Below are 15,015 nucleotides of genomic sequence, written 5' to 3' on the forward strand. Positions count from 1 at the left end.
GGTCTCTTTGAGTATGTCAGTATTTACAGGGGGTCTCAGGGAGTTTGTCAGTATTTAGAGGGGCGTCTCCAGTAGTGTGTCAGTATTTACATGGGGTTCCCGGTAGTTTGACAGTATTTACAGGGGGTCTCTGGGAGTGCGTCAGTATTTACAGAGAGTGCAGGGGAGTGTGACAGCATTTACAGGAGGTGTCTGGGGAGTGTGACAGTATTTACAGGGGCTCCGCAGGGTGTGTGTCTGTATTAACAGGGGGTCCCGAGGGAGTGTGACAGTATTTACAGGGAGTCCCGGGCAGTGTTTCATTATTACAGGGTGTCCGGGGGAATGTGTCAGTATTTACAGGGGATACCCAGGGAGTCTGTCATTATTTACAGGGGGTCCCGGGGAATGTATCATTATTTACAGGGGGTCCCGGGGAGTATGTCATTATTTACAGGGGGTATCAGGGAGTGTGTCAGTATTTACAGGGGCTCCCGGGAGTGTGTCAGTATTTACAGGGGGTCTCAGGGAGTGTGTCATTATTTACAGGGGGTTCCGGGGGAGTGTGTCATTATTTACAGGGGGTTCCGGGGGAGTGTATCATTATTTACTGGGGGTCCCCGGGGAGTGTATCATTATTTGCAGGGGGTCCCCGGGGAGTATGTCATTATTTACAGGGGGTCTCAGGGAGTGTGTCAGTATTTACAGGGGGTCCCAAGGGTGTGTGTCTGTATTTACAGGGGGTCCCCAAGGAGTGTGACAGTATTTACAGGGGGCAGGGGGTCCCCAGGGAGTGTGACAGTATTTACAGGGGGTCCCGGGGAGTGTGTCATTATTTACAGGGGGTCCCAGGGAGTGTGTCAGTAATTACAGGGAGTCCCGGGCAGTGTTTCATTATTACAGGGTGTCCGGGGGAATGTGTCAGTATTTACAGGGGATACCCAGGGAGTCTGTCATTATTTACAGGGGGTCCCGGGGAATGTATCATTATTTACAGGGGGTCCCGGGGAGTTAGTCATTATTTACAGGGGGTATCAGGGAGTGTGTCAGTATTTACAGGGGCTCCCGGGAGTGTGTCAGTATTTACAGGGGGTCTCAGGGAGTGTGTCATTATTTACAGGGGGTTCCGGGGGAGTGTGTCATTATTTACTGGGGGTCCCCGGGGAGTGTATCATTATTTGCAGGGGGTCCCCGGGGAGTATGTCATTATTTACAGGGGGTCCCAGGATTGTGTCAGTATTTGCAAGGGCTCTCCGGGAATTTGTCAGTATATACAGGAGGTCTCCGGTAGTGTGTCAGTACTTACAGGGGGTCTCCGGGAATGTGTCAGTATTTACAGGGGGTCTCCGGGAGTTTTTCAGTATTTACAGGGGGGTCTCCAGTAGTGTGTCAGTATTTACATGAGGTCCCCGGTAGTTTGACAGTATTTACAGGGAGTCCACGGGAGTGTGTCAGTATTCACAGGGAGTGCAGGGGTGTATGACAGCATTTACAGGAGGTGTCTGGGGAGTGTGACAGTATTTACATGGGGTCCCCATGGTGTGTGTCAGTATGTACAGGGGGTCCCCAGGGAGTGTGTCTGTATTTGCAGGGTGTCCCAGGGAGCGTGACAGTATTTACAAGAGGTTACTGCGAGTGTGTCATTATTTACAGAGGGTGTCTGGGGAGTGTGATAGTATTTACAGGAGGTGCCTGGGGTATGTGTCAGTATTTACAAGGGGGTCCACAGGGAGTACGTCAATATTTACAGCGGGACTCCAGGGAGTGTGACAGTTTTTACAGAGGGTTTCTGGGGAATGTGACATTATTTACAGGAGGTGTCTAGGGAGTGTGTCAGTATTTACAAGGGGGTTTCCAAGGAGTATGTCAGTATTTACAGTGTCCCCAGTAAGGGTGTCAGTATTACAGGGGGTCCCTGAGAATGTGGCAGTGTTTACAGGGGGACCCCAGAGAGCGTGTCAGTATTTACAGGGGGTCACTAGGAGTGTGTCGGTATTTAAAGCCAGTCCCTGGGAATGTGCCAGTATTTACAGGGGGTCTCTGGGAGTGTGTCAGTATTTACAGGGGGTCTCCAGGGACTGTGTCAGTATTTACAGGGGGTCTCAGGGAGTGTGTCAGTATTTACAGGGGGACTCCGGGAGTGTGTCAGTATTTACAGAGGGTCCCGGGGTGTGTGTCTGTATTTACAGGGGATCCCCAAGGAGTGTGACAGTATTTACAGGGGGTCCCAAGGTTGTGTGTCTGTATTTACAGGGGGTCCCCAAGGCGTGTGACAGTATTTACAGGGGGTCCCAAGGTTGTGTGTCTGTATTTACAGGGGGTCCCCAAGGAGTGTGACAGTATTTACAGGGGGTCCCAAGGTTGTGTGTCTGTATTTACAGGGGGTCCCCCGGGAGTGTGACAGTATTTACAGTGGGTTGTTGGGAGTGTGTCCGTATTTACAGGGGCCTCTGGGAGTTTGTCAGTATTTACAGGGGGGTCTCCAGTAGGTGTCAGTATTTACATGGGGTTCCCGGTAGTTTGACAGTATTTACAGGGGGTCCCCGGGATTGTGTCAATATTTACAGATAGTGCAGGGGAGTGTGACAGGATTTACAGGAGGTGTCTGGGGAGTGTGACAGTATTTACAGGGGGTCTGCAGGGTGTGTGTCCGTATTAACAACGGGTCCCCAGGGAGTGTGACAGTATTTACAGGGGGTCCCAAGGGAGTGTGTCTGTATTTACAGGGGGCAGGGGGTCCCCATGGAGTGTGTCAGTATTTACAGGGGGTCCCCAGGTTGTGTGTCAGTATTTACAGGGGGTCCCCAGGGTGTGTGTCTGTATTTACAGGGGGTCACCGGGAGTGTGTCAGTATTTACAGCGGGTTCTAGGGAGTGTGTCAGTATTTATAGAGGGTCACCGGGAGTGTGCCAGTATTTACAGGGGGTCCCGAGGAGTGTGTCATTATTTTCAGGGGGACCCGGGGAGTGTGTCAGTATTTACAGGGGGTTCCCGGGGAGTATGTCATTATTTACAGGGCGTCCCGGGGAGTGTGTCAGTATTTACAGTGTGTCCCCGGGGAGTGTGTCAGTATTTACAGGGGCTCTCAGGTAGTGTGTCAGTATTTACATGGGGTCCCCGGGAGTGTGTCAGTGCTTACAGGGGGTCTCCGGGAGTTTGCCAGTATTTACAGGGGGGTCTCCAGTAGTGTGTCAGTATTACAGGGAGTGCAGGGGAGTATGACAGCATTTACACGGGGTGTCTGGGGTGTGTGTCAGTCTTTACAGGGGGTCCCCAGGGAGTGTGAAAGTATTTACAAGAGGTCACTGCGATTACGTCAGTATTTACAGGGGGTGTCTGGGGAGTGTGATAGTATTTACAGGGGGTCCCCAGGTTGTGTGTCAGTATTTACAGGGGGTCCCCAGGGTGTGTGTCAGTATTTACAGGGTGTCACAGGGCGTGTGAATGTATTTACAAGAGGTCACTGCGAGTGTGTCAGTATTTACAGGGTGTGTTTCTGGGGAGTGTGTTAGTGTTTACAGGGGATGAGTGGGGTGTGTGTCAGTATTTACAGGGGGTCTCAGGGAGTGTGTGAGTATTTACAGCGGGTCTCCAAGGTGTGTGACAGTATTTACAGGGGGTCCCCGGGGAGTATGTCATTATTTACAGGGGGTCTCAGGGAGTGTGTCAGTATTTACAGGGGGTCCCAGGATTGTGTCAGTATTTGCAAGGGCTCTCCGGGAATTTGTCAGTATATACAGGAGGTCTCCGGTAGTGTGTCAGTACTTACAGGGGGTCTCCGGGAATGTGTCAGTATTTACAGGGGGTCTCCGGGAGTTTTTCAGCATTTACAGGGGGGTCTCCAGTAGTGTGTCAGTATTTACATGAGGTCCCCGGTAGTTTGACAGATATTACAAGGAGTCCACGGGAGTGTGTCAGTATTCACAGGGAGTGCAGGGGTGTATGACAGCATTTACAGGAGGTGTCTAGGGAGTGTGACAGTATTTACATGGGGTCCCAGGGAGCGTGAAAGTATTTACAAGAGGTTTCTGCAAGTGTGTCATTATTTACAGAGGGTGTCTGGGGAGTGTGATAGTATTTACAGGACGTGCCTGGGGTATGTGTCAGTATTTACAAGGGGGTCCACAGGGAGTACGTCAATATTTACAGCGGGTCTCCAGGGAGTGTGACAGTTTTTACAGAGGGTTTCTGGGGAATGTGACACTATTTACAGGAGGTGTCTAGGGAGTGTGTCAGTATTTACAAGGGGGTTTCCAAGGAGTGTGTCAGTATTTACAGTGTCCCCAGTAAGGGTGTCAGTATTACAGGGGGTCCCTGAGAACGTGACAGTATTTACAGAGTTTGTCAGTATTTACAGGGGGTACCCGGGAGTGTGTCAATATTTACAGGGAGTGTAGGGGAGTGTGACAGCATTTACAGGAGGTGTCTGGGGAGTGTGACACTATTTACAGGGGATCCCCAGGGTGTGTGTCTGTATTAACAGGGGGTCCCCAGGGAGTGTGACAGTATTTACAGGGTTCCCGAGGAGTGTGTCATTATTTACAGGGGGTTGTTGGGAGTGTGTCAGTATTTACAGGGGGTTCCCGGGAGTGTGTCAATATTTACAGAGAGTGCAGGGGAGTGTGACAGTATTTACAGGGGGTCCGCAGGGTGTGTGTCTGTATTTACAGGGTGTCCCAGGGAGTGTGACAGTATTTACAAGAGGTTACTGCGAGTATGTCAGTATTTACAGGGGGTGTCTGGGGAGTGTGATAGTATTTACAGGGGTTGCCTGGGGTGTATGTCAGTATTTACAGGGGTTCCCCAGGATGTGTGTCAGTATTTACATGGTGTCCCAGGGAGTGTGAAAGTATTTACAAGAGGTCATTGCGAGTGTGTCAGTATTTACAGGGTGTGTCTGGGGAGTGTGATAGTATTTCCAGGGGGTACCTGGTGTGTATGTCAATATTTACAGCGGGTCTCCAGGGAGTGTGACAGGATTTACAGGGGGTTTCTGGGGAATGTGACAGTATTTACAGGAGGTGTCTTGGGCGTGTGTCAGTATTTACAAGGGGGTCGCCAAGGAGTGTGACAGTATCTACAGTGCCCCCAGGAAGGGTGTCAGTATTTACATTGGGTCCCTGAGAATGTGACAGTGTTTAGAGGGGGCCCCCGAGAGCGTGTCAGTATTTACAAGGGGTCACTAGGAGTGTGTCGGTATTTAAAGCCAGTCCCTGGGAATGTGCCAGTATTTACAGGGGGTCCCCGGGGAGTGTGTCATTATTGACAGGGCGTCTCAGGGTGTGTGTCAGTATTTACAGGGGGTCTCAAGGAGTCTGTCACTATTTACAAGGGGTCCAGGGAGTGTGTCAATATTTACAGGGGTCCCGGGAGTTTGTCAGTATTTACAGGGGGTCCCCAGAGAGTGTGTCAGTATTTACAGGGGGTCCCCAGAGAGTGTGTCAGTATTTACAGGGGGTCATTGGGAGTGTATCAGTATTTACAGAGGGTCACCGGGAGTGTGTCAGTATTTACAGGGGGTCCCAGGCAGTGTGTCAGTATTTACGGAGGGTCCCGGGGAGTGTGTCATTATTTACAGTGGGTCCTGGGGAGTGTGTCATTATTTACAGGGGGTCCCCGGGGAGTACGTCAATATTTACAGCGGGTCTCCAGGGAATGTGACAGTATTTACAAGGGGTTTCTGGGGAATGTGACAGTATTTACATGATGTGTCTAGGGAGTGCGTCAGTATTTACAAGGGGGTCCCCAAGGAGTGTGTCAGTATTTACAGTGTCCCCAGTAAGGGTGTCAGTATTTACAGTGGATCCCTGAGAATGTCACAGTGTTTACAGGGGGCCCCCAAGAGCGTGTCAGTATTTACAGGGGGTCACTAGGAGTGTGTCGGGATTTAAAGCCAGTCCCTGGGAATATGCCAGTATTTACAGGGGGTCTCTGGGAGTGTGTCAGTATTTACAGGGGGTCCCCAGGGTGTGTGTCTGTATTTACAGGGTGTCCTCAGGGAGTGTGACAGTATTTACAGAGGGTCCCAAGGGTGTGTTTCTGTATTTACTGGTGGTTCCCAGGGAGTGTGACTGTATTTATAGGGTGTCCCAGGGAGTGTGAATGTATTTACAAGAGGTCATTGCAAGTGTGTCAGTATTTACAGGGTGTTTCTGGGGAGTGTGATAGTATTTACAGGGGTCTCAGGGAGTGTGTCAGTATTTACAGGGGGTCCCGGGAGTGTGTCAGTATTTACAGGGGGTCCCAGGGAGTGTGTCAGTATTTACAGGGGGTCCCCAGGGAGTGTGTCAGTATTTACAGGGGGTCGTTGGGAGTGTGTCAGTATTTACAGAGGGTCACCGGGAGTGTGTCAGTAATTCCAGAGGGTCCCGGGGATTGTGTCAGTATTTACAGGGGTTCCCGTGGAGTGTGTCAGTATTTACTAGGGGTCCCCATGGTGTGTGTCATTATTTACAGGGTGTCCCCAGGGAGTGTGTCATTATTTACAGGGGGTCCACGGGGAGTGTGTCAGTATTTACAGGGGGTCCCAGGGAGTGTGAAATTATTTACAAGAGGTCACTGCGAGTGTGTCAGTATTTACAGGGGGTCCCGGGAGTTTGTCAGTATTTACAGGGGGACCCCAGAGAGTGTGTCAGTATTTACAGGGGATGCCGGGAGTTTGTCAGTGTTTACAGGGGGTCCTCCTGAGAGTGTGTGAGTATTTACAGGGGGTCGTTGGGAGTGTGTCAGTATTTACAGGGGGTCCCGTGGAGTGTGTCAGTATTTACAGGGGGTCGTTGGGAGTGTGTCCGTATTTACAGTGGGTCACCGGGAGTGTGTCAGTATTTACAGGGGGTCCCCGGGAAGTGTGTGAGTATTTACAGGGGGTCCCCGGGGAATGTGTCATTATTTACAGGTGTTCCCGTGGAGTGTGTCAGTATTTACAGGGGATCCCGGGAGTTTGTCAGTGTTTACAGCGGGTCCCCAGAGAGTGTGTGAGTATTTACAGGGGGTCGTTGGGAGTGTGTCCGTATTTACAGTGGGTCACCGGGAGTGTGTCAGTATTTACAGGGGGTCGTTGGGAGTGTGTCCGTATTTACAGTGGGTCACCGGGAGTGTGTGAGTATTTACAGGGGGTCCCCGGGGAGTGTGTCATTACTTACAGGGGTTCCTGTGGAGTGTGTCAGTATTTACAGGGGGTCCCGGGATTTTGTCAGTATTTACGGGGGGACCCCAGAGAGTGTGTCAGTATTTACAGGGGATCCCGGGAGTTTGTCAGTGTTTACAGGGGGTCCCAGGGAGTGTGAAATTATTTACAAGAGGTCACTGCAAGTGTGTCAGTATTTACAGGGGGTCCCGGGAGTTTGTCATTATTTACAGGGGGACCCCAGAGAGTGTGTCATTATTTACAGGGGTTCCCGTGGAGTGTGTCAGTATTTACAGGGGGTCCCGTGGAGTGTGTCAGTATTTACAGGGCGTCCCCAGGGTGTGTGTCTGTATTTACAGGGGGTCCCGTGGAGTGTGTCAGTATTTACAGGGCGTCCCCAGGGTGTGTGTCTGTATTTACAGGGGGTCCCAAGGGTGTGTTTCTGTATTTACAGGTGGTTCCCAGGGAGTGTGACAGTATTTATAGGGGGTCCCCAGGGTGTGTGTCAGTATTTACACGGGGTCCCCAGGGTGTGTGTCAGTATTTACAGGGTGTCCCAGGGAGGCTGAATGTATTTACAAGAGGTCATTGCGAGTGTGTCAGTATTTACAGGGTGTTTCTGGGGAGTGTGATAGTGTTTACAGGGGGTGTGTGGGGTGTGTGTCAGTATTTACAGGAGGTGTCGAGGGAGTGCGTCAGTATTTACAAGGGTGTCCCCACGGAGTGTGACGGTATTTACAGTGTCCCCAGGAATGGTTTCAGTATTTACAGTGGGTCCCTGAGAATGTGACAGTGTTTACAGGGGGCCCCCGAGATCGTGTCAGTATTTACAAGGGGTCACCAGGAGTGTGTCGGTATTTAAAGCCAGTCCCTGGGAATGTGCCAGTGTTTACAGGGAGTCTTTGGGAGTGTGTCAGTATTTACAGGGTGTCTCAGGGAGTGTGTCAGTATTTACAGGGGGTCTCAGGGAGTGTGTCAGTATTTACAGGGGGTCCCCGGGGAGTGTGTCATTATTTACAGGGGTTCCCGTGGAGTGTGTCAGTATTTACAGGGGGTCCCGGGATTTTGTCAGTATTTACAGGGGGACCCCAGAGAGTGTGTCAGTATTTACAGGGGATCCTGGGAGTTTGTCAGTGTTTACAGGGGGGCCCCAGAGAGTGTGTGAGTATTTACAGGGGGTCGTTGGAAGTGTGTCAGTATTTACAGTGGGTCACCGGGAGTGTGTTGTATTTAGAGGGGGTCCCCGGGAAGTGTGTCATTATTTACAGGGGGTCCCCGGGGAGTGTGTCATTATTTACAGGGGTTCCCGTGGAGTGTGTCAGTATTTACTAGGGGTCCCCATGGTGTGTGTCATTATTTACAGGGTGTCCCGAGGGAGTGTGTCAGTATTTACAGGGTGTCCCCGTGGAGTGTGTGAGTATTTACAGGGGGTCGTTGGGCGTGTGTGAGTATTTACAGTGGGTCACCGGGAGTGTGTCAGTATTTACAGGGGGTCCCCGGGGAGTGTGTCATTATTTACAGGGGGTCCACGGGGCGTGTGTCAGTATTTACTAGGGGTCTCCATGGTGTGTGTCATTATTTACAGGGTGTCCCGAGGGAGTGTGTCATTATTTACAGGGGGTCCACGGGAAGTGTGTCAGTATTTACAGGGGGTCCCGTGGAGTGTGTCAGTATTTACAGGGTGTCCCCGGGGAGTGTGTGAGTATTTACAGGGGGCCGTTGGGAGTGTGTCAGTATTTACAGTGGGTCACCGGGAGTGTGTCAGTATTTACAGGGGGTCCCCGGGGAGTGCGTCATTATTTACAGGGGTTCCCGTGGAGTGTGTCAGTATTTACAGGGGGTCCCGGGATTTTGTCAGTATTTACAGGGGGACCCCAGAGAGTGTGTCAGTATTTACAGGGGATCCCGGGAGTTTGTCAGTGTTTACAGGGGGGCCCCAGACAGTGTGTGAGTATTTACAGGGGGTCGTTGGAAGTGTGTCAGTATTTACAGTGGGTCACCGGGAGTGTGTTGTATTTAGAGGGGGTCCCCGGGAAGTGTGTCATTATTTACAGGGGGTCCCCGGGGAGTGTGTCATTATTTACAGGGGGTCCCGTGGAGTGTGTCAGTATTTACAGGGGGTCCCCGGGGAGTGTGTCATTATTTACAGGGGTTCCCGTGGAATGTGTCAGTATTTACTAGGGGTCCCCATGGTGTGTGTAATTATTTACAGGGTGTCCCCAGGGAGTGTGTCATTATTTACAGGGGGTCCACGGGGAGTGTGTCAGTATTTACAGGGGATCCCGTGGAGTGTGTCAGTATTTACAGGGTGTCCCCGTGGAGTGTGTGAGTATTTACAGGGGGTCGTTGGGAGTGTGTGAGTGTTTACAGTGGTTCACCGGGAGTGTGTCAGTATTTACAGGGGGTCCACGGGGCGTGTGTCATTATTTACTGGGGGTCCCAGGGAGTGTGAAAGTATTTACAAGAGGTCACTGCGAGTGTGATAGTGTTTACAGGGTGTGTCTGGGGAGTGTGATAGTGTTTACATGAGGTGCCTGGAGTGTGTGTCAGTATTTACAAGGGGGTCCCCATGGTGTACGTCAATATTCGCAGCGGGTTTCCAGGGAGTGTGACAGTATTTACAGGGGTTTCTGGGGAATGTGACAGTATTTACAAGAGGTGTCGAGGGAGTGCGTCAGTATTTACAAGGGGGCCGTTGGGAGTGTGTCAGTATTTACAGAGGGTCACTGGCAGTGTGTCAGTATTTACAGGGGGTCCCTGGGAGTGTGTCAGTATTTACAGTGGGTTTCTGGGGAATGTGACAGTATTTACAGGAGGTGTCGAGGGAGTGCGTCAGTATTTACAAGGGGGTCGTTGGGAGTGTGTCAGTATTTACAGGGGGTCCCTGGGAGTGTGTCAGTATTTACAGTGGGTTTCTGGGGAATGTGACAGTATTTACAGGAGGTGTCTAGGGAGTGCGTCAGTATTTACAAGGGGGTCCCCAAGGAGTGTGACAGTATTTACAGTGACCCCAGGAAGGGTGTCAGTATTTACAGTAGGTCCCTGAGAATGTGACAGTGTTTACAGGGAGCCCCCAAGAGCATGTCAGTATTTACAAGGGGTCACTAGGAGTGTGTCGGTATTTAAAGCCAGTCCCTGGGAATGTGTCAGTATTTACAGGGGGTCTCTGGGAGTGTGTCAGTATTTACAGGGGGTCTCTGGGAGTGTGTCATTGTTGACAGGGCGTCTCAGGGTGTGTGTCAGTATTTACAGGGGGTCTCAGGGAGTCTTTCACTATTTACAGGGGGTCCTGGGAGTGTGTCAATATTTACAGGGGTCCCGGGAATTTGTCAGTATTTACAGTGAGTCCCAGGCAGTGTGTCAGTATTTACAGGGGGTCCCAGGCAGTGTGTCAGTATTTACAGAGGGTCCCGGGGAGTGTGTCATTATTTACAGTGGGTCCTGGGGAGTGTGTCATTATTTACAGGGGGTCCCGTGGAGTGTGTCAGTATTTACAAGGGGTCCCCGGGGAGTGTGTCATTATCTACAGGGGGTCCCCGGGGAGTGTGTCATTATTTACAGGGGGTCCCCAGGGAGTGTGTCATTATTTACAGGGGGTCCCCGGGGAGTACGTCAATATTTACAGCGGGACTCCAGGGAATGTGACAGTATTTACAAGGGGTTTCTGGGGAATGTGACAGTATTTACATGATGTGTCTAGGGAGTGCGTCAGTATTTACAAGGGGGTCCCCAAGGAGTGTGTCAGTATTTACAGGGGGTCACTAGGATGTGTCGGGATTTAAAGTGAGTCCCTGGGAATATGCCAGTATTTGCAGGGGGTCTCTGGGAGTGTGTCAGTATTTACAGGGGGTCTCTGGGAGTGTGGCAGTACTTACAGGGGGTCTCCGAGAGTTTGTCAGTATTTACATGGTGGTCTCCAGTAGTGTGTCAGTATTTACATGGGGTCCCTGGTAGTTTGACAGTATTTACAGGGGGTCCGCGGGAGTGTGTCAATATTTACAGGGAATGCAGGGGAGTGTGACAGCATTTACTGGAGGTGTCTGGGGAGTGTGACAGTATTTACAGGGCGTCCGCAGGGTGTGTGTCTATATTTACAGGGGGTCCCAAGGGTGTGTTTCTGTATTTACAGGTGGTTCCCAGGGAGTGTGACAGTATTTATAGGGGGTCCCCAGGGTGTGTGTCAGTATTTACACGGGGTCCCCAGGGTGTGTGTCAGTATTTACAGGGTGTCCCAGGGAGTGTGAATGTATTTACAAGAGGTCATTGCGAGTTTGTCAGTATTTACAGGGTGTTTCTGGGGAGTGTGATAGTGTTTACAGGGGGTGTGTGGGGTGTGTGTCAGTATTTACAGGAGGTGTCGAGGGAGTGCGTCAGTATTTACAAGGGTGTCCCCACGGAGTGTGACGGTATTTACAGTGTCCCCAGGAATGGTGTCAGTATTTACAGTGGGTCCCTGAGAATGTTACAGTGTTTACAGGGGGCCCCCGAGATCGTGTCAGTATTTACAAGGGGTCACCAGGAGTGTGTCGGTATTTAAAGCCAGTCCCTGGGAATGTGCCAGTGTTTACAGGGGGTCTCTGGGAGTGTGTCAGTATTTACAGGGTGTCTCAGGGAGTGTGTCAGTATTTACAGGGGGTCTCAGGGAGTGTGTCAGTATTTACAGGGGGTCCCGGGAGTGTGTCATTATTTACAGGGGGTCCCCGGGGAGTGTGTCATTATTTACAGGGGGTCCCGTGGAGTGTGTCAGTATTTACAGGGGGTCCCCGGGGAGTGTGTCATTATTTACAGGGGTTCCCGTGGAGTGTGTCAGTATTTACTAGGGGTCCCCATGGTGTGTGTAATTATTTACAGGGTGTCCCCAGGGAGTGTGTCATTATTTACAGGGGGTCCACGGGGAGTGTGTCAGTATTTACAGGGGATCCCGTGGAGTGTGTCAGTATTTACAGGGTGTCCCCGTGGAGTGTGTGAGTATTTACAGGGGGTCGTTGGGAGTGTGTGAGTGTTTACAGTGGTTCACCGGGAGTGTGTCAGTATTTACAGGGGGTCCACGGGGCGTGTGTCATTATTTACTGGGGGTCCCAGGGAGTGTGAAAGTATTTACAAGAGGTCACTGCGAGTGTGATAGTGTTTACAGGGTGTGTCTGGGGAGTGTGATAGTGTTTACATGAGGTGCCTGGAGTGTGTGTCAGTATTTACAAGGGGGTCCCCATGGTGTACGTCAATATTCGCAGCGGGTTTCCAGGGAGTGTGACAGTATTTACAGGGGTTTCTGGGGAATGTGACAGTATTTACAAGAGGTGTCGAGGGAGTGCGTCAGTATTTACAAGGGGGCCGTTGGGAGTGTGTCAGTATTTACAGAGGGTCACTGGCAGTGTGTCAGTATTTACAGGGGGTCCCTGGGAGTGTGTCAGTATTTACAGTGGGTTTCTGGGGAATGTGACAGTATTTACAGGAGGTGTCGAGGGAGTGCGTCAGTATTTACAAGGGGGTCGTTGGGAGTGTGTCAGTATTTACAGGGGGTCCCTGGGAGTGTGTCAGTATTTACAGTGGGTTTCTGGGGAATGTGACAGTATTTACAGGAGGTGTCTAGGGAGTGCGTCAGTATTTACAAGGGGGTCCCCAAGGAGTGTGACAGTATTTACAGTGACCCCAGGAAGGGTGTCAGTATTTACAGTAGGTCCCTGAGAATGTGACAGTGTTTACAGGGAGCCCCCAAGAGCATGTCAGTATTTACAAGGGGTCACTAGGAGTGTGTCGGTATTTAAAGCCAGTCCCTGGGAATGTGTCAGTATTTACAGGGGGTCTCTGGGAGTGTGTCAGTATTTACAGGGGGTCTCTGGGAGTGTGTCATTATTGACAGGGCATCTCAGGGTGTGTGTCAGTATTTACAGGGGGTCTCAGGGAGTCTTTCACTATTTACAGGGGGTCCTGGGAGTGTGTCAATATTTACAGGGGTCCCGGGAATTTGTCAGTATTTACAGTGAGTCCCAGGCAGTGTGTCAGTATTTACAGGGGGTCCCAGGCAGTGTGTCAGTATTTACAGAGGGTCCCGGGGAGTGTGTCATTATTTACAGTGGGTCCTGGGGAGTGTGTCATTATTTACAGGGGGTCCCGTGGAGTGTGTCAGTATTTACAAGGGGTCCCCGGGGAGTGTGTCATTATTTACAGGGGGTCCCCGGGGAGTACGTCAATATTTACAGCGGGACTCCAGGGAATGTGACAGTATTTACAAGGGGTTTCTGGGGAATGTGACAGTATTTACATGATGTGTCTAGGGAGTGCGTCAGTATTTACAAGGGGGTCCCCAAGGAGTGTGTCAGTATTTACAGGGGGTCACTAGGATGTGTCGGGATTTAAAGTGAGTCCCTGGGAATATGCCAGTATTTGCAGGGGGTCTCTGGGAGTGTGTCAGTATTTACAGGGGGTCTCTGGGAGTGTGGCAGTACTTACAGGGGGTCTCCGAGAGTTTGTCAGTATTTACATGGTGGTCTCCAGTAGTGTGTCAGTATTTACATGGGGTCCCTGGTAGTTTGACAGTATTTACAGGGGGTCCGCGGGAGTGTGTCAATATTTACAGGGAATGCAGGGGAGTGTGACAGCATTTACTGGAGGTGTCTGGGGAGTGTGACAGTATTTACAGGGCGTCCGCAGGGTGTGTGTCTATATTTACAGGGGGTCCCAAGGGTGTGTTTCTGTATTTACAGGTGGTTCCCAGGGAGTGTGACAGTATTTATAGGGGGTCCCCAGGGTGTGTGTCAGTATTTACACGGGGTCCCCAGGGTGTGTGTCAGTATTTACAGGGTGTCCCAGGGAGTGTGAATGTATTTACAAGAGGTCATTGCGAGTTTGTCAGTATTTACAGGGTGTTTCTGGGGAGTGTGATAGTGTTTACAGGGGGTGTGTGGGGTGTGTGTCAGTATTTACAGGAGGTGTCGAGGGAGTGCGTCAGTATTTACAAGGGTGTCCCCACGGAGTGTGACGGTATTTACAGTGTCCCCAGGAATGGTGTCAGTATTTACAGTGGGTCCCTGAGAATGTTACAGTGTTTACAGGGGGCCCCCGAGATCGTGTCAGTATTTACAAGGGGTCACCAGGAGTGTGTCGGTATTTAAAGCCAGTCCCTGGGAATGTGCCAGTGTTTACAGGGGGTCTCTGGGAGTGTGTCAGTATTTACAGGGTGTCTCAGGGAGTGTGTCAGTATTTACAGGGGGTCTCAGGGAGTGTGTCAGTATTTACAGGGGGTCCCGGGAGTGTGTCAGTATTTACAGGGGGTCCCGAGGAGTGTGTCATTATTTACAGGGGGTCCCCAGGGAGTGTGTCAGTATTTACAGGGGGTCGTTGGGAGTGTGTCATTATTTACAGGGGGTCCACGGGGAGTGTGTCAGTATTTACAGGGGGTCCCCGGGAAGTGTGTCATTATTTACAGGGGGTCCCGGGGGAGGGTGTCTTTATTTACAGGGGTTCCCGTGGAGTGTGTCAGTATTTACGGGGGTCCCGGGATTTTGTCAGTATTTACAGGGGGACCTCAGAGAGTGTGTCAGTATTTACAGGGGATCCCGGGAGTTTGTCAGTGTTTACAGGGGGTCCCCAGAGAGTGTGTGAGTATTTACAGGGTGTCGTTGGGAGTGTGTCAGTATTTACAGTGGGTCACCGGGAGTGTGTCAGTATTTACAGGTGGTCCCCAGGAAGTGTGTCATTATTTACAGGGGGTCCCCGGGGAGTGTGTCATTATTTACAGGGGTTCCCGTGGAGTGTGTCAGTATTTACAGGGGGTCCCAGGGAGTGTGAAAGTATTTACAAGAGGTCACTGCGAGTGTGGTAGTGTTTACAGGGTGTGTCTGGGGAGTGTGATAGTGTTTACAGGAGGTGCCTGGGGTGTGTGTCAGTATTTACAAGGGAGTCCCCATGGT

The sequence above is a fragment of the Cetorhinus maximus genome, chromosome 5, assembly GCF_964194155.1.
Source record: "Cetorhinus maximus chromosome 5, sCetMax3.hap1.1, whole genome shotgun sequence".
Taxonomy (NCBI): domain Eukaryota; kingdom Metazoa; phylum Chordata; class Chondrichthyes; order Lamniformes; family Cetorhinidae; genus Cetorhinus; species Cetorhinus maximus.